Source organism: Dendrobium catenatum, unplaced genomic scaffold (genome assembly GCF_001605985.2).
Source record: "Dendrobium catenatum unplaced genomic scaffold, ASM160598v2 fragScaff_scaffold_9, whole genome shotgun sequence".
NCBI lineage: Eukaryota > Viridiplantae > Streptophyta > Magnoliopsida > Asparagales > Orchidaceae > Dendrobium > Dendrobium catenatum.
In genome coordinates this window covers 1,638,057-1,640,068 of record NW_021318471.1, presented here as the reverse complement: position 1 = coordinate 1,640,068, position 2,012 = coordinate 1,638,057, and positions in this window count along the sequence as shown.

Genomic DNA, 2,012 nt, shown 5'->3' with positions numbered 1-2,012 from the left:
AATTGACATAATTCATAAAATAATTTCAAATGCTTCATAAATTTCATTAGTGTCTCCCAAAAATAGGAGTTTAAGATATAAAGTAATTTAAAATAATTTAAAATACTCATAATAAATAAATTAATTTTAGAAATAAGTTAATTTCAAAATAATTCAATGTTCACACTCATGAGAGATCCACTTGCCACCAAAAAGGAGATTAAAAAATAATTTGGAAATAAATTTTTAATTCCAAAATATATTTAGGTTTATTAAATTAAATAATAGTTAAATAAGTAATTAATTAAAAAACAATAATAAAATATGACAAAAAAAATTTTAGTATCTCAAAATATATTTTTAAATAAAAAATTATGGTTATTGATCCAAATTCGATTTAAAATGAAATACTCCGAATTTTAAAAGAATATAAATTTAAAGAAATATTACTTAAAATAATTTTTAATAATTAAATAATTATCATTCAAAAATATTTCAAATTAGCCTAATTAAATATTAAAGGTTTTCTTAAAATAATTTCAAAATTAATAGTTTATAAATTATTTAGAAATATTTTGAATATATGTTAGATTATCACTATTCATTAATATACCCCCTATAATTTTAATTATTGTTAATTATAATTATAAAATTTTCAAAAATAATAATATAAATATAATTAAAAAGAAGGAAAATAAAAAATTTAAAAATTTTGTTTGATTTTCAACAACATAATCAAAAAATATTTATAAACAAATAATGATTTCCAATATAATTAATAATAAATAAAGATTAATATAAAATCCATTTTTAAAATAATTAAAAAATAAAATAAGGATATCATAAAACTAAAAATATAAATAACCAATAATGAATTAATAATAAAGAAATAAATTAATATGATAATTTTTTGGAAAAAATAAATCATCTAAGTAATTAAAATATAGAATTATAAATACCAAATATATAATAAGAATTATAATTCCAAAATATACAAACCATCAACTACCTAAAATAAATACTTTTGAGATTAATAAAAAAAAATAAATAGCCATATAAGATACAAATAATATAAACAATCTTAATTATAATAAATTAGAATTTCTTTAATAAAGATAATAACTGTTTTTAAAGATTAAACAAAATAAGTTTTGTTAAAAATAATGAAATTATACAATATATTTTTTTATTATTAAAAAAATCTATATCAATAGTTAAAGACAATACATAAAAAAAAAATATTAAAAATAATGATCAGGAGAATTAAAGAAACATAACGAACACAACGATGTTGACACCATAAATATCTGTCGTACCTAAGAAATTCCGAGTCCAAATTAAGACCCGAAGCACGTAGCAAGTTTCAAATCTTCACTAATTATAGATACAAAAAACTAGTTTAAATAACGGTGTTATCTATGTCTTTATAATAGTAAATCTGCTTCCAATTCAATCGTCCCCTATCTTTTTAAATTCGCTCGGCTGCCACGAGACGAATCCCATACGAGAGTGTCACATTAATTTATGCTTAATTTAGCCGGCCTAGCAATACGCATATCTAAGACATTCAAATGCCCTATAACCAGCTACTATCTAAATCAAAAATGATAGTCTACTGCTTTACTAGACCCAGCGGATGAGTTCCATGCCTCCATCGTCCTACCTAATAAACAACTCCAGAGCAAATCAACTTCTAATCTTAAAATCAAAGTATAAGATTTTCTTTAACAAGGAGCCCCTAATAGCCCTCTTTTATCTGTTCAAATATTGCCCGCAAATTACTAACTCGCCACAACGCCATGGCTAAAACTCCTCGTAAGCTACGTACACCCTGTGATACCGGAAAAAAACGAGAATAAAATGCGATCGGCCCCAATAAATCAACTTGATGAGTGACCGAACATACCATGCATGTAAGTGACACAATAACAACTTCCAAGAATATATTTTGATCACCACTTGTAATAGATCAATAAAAAAATTCATCCAACCACCTTACTTTAAAAAGAATCCTTGTGATAATCATCAAAAAC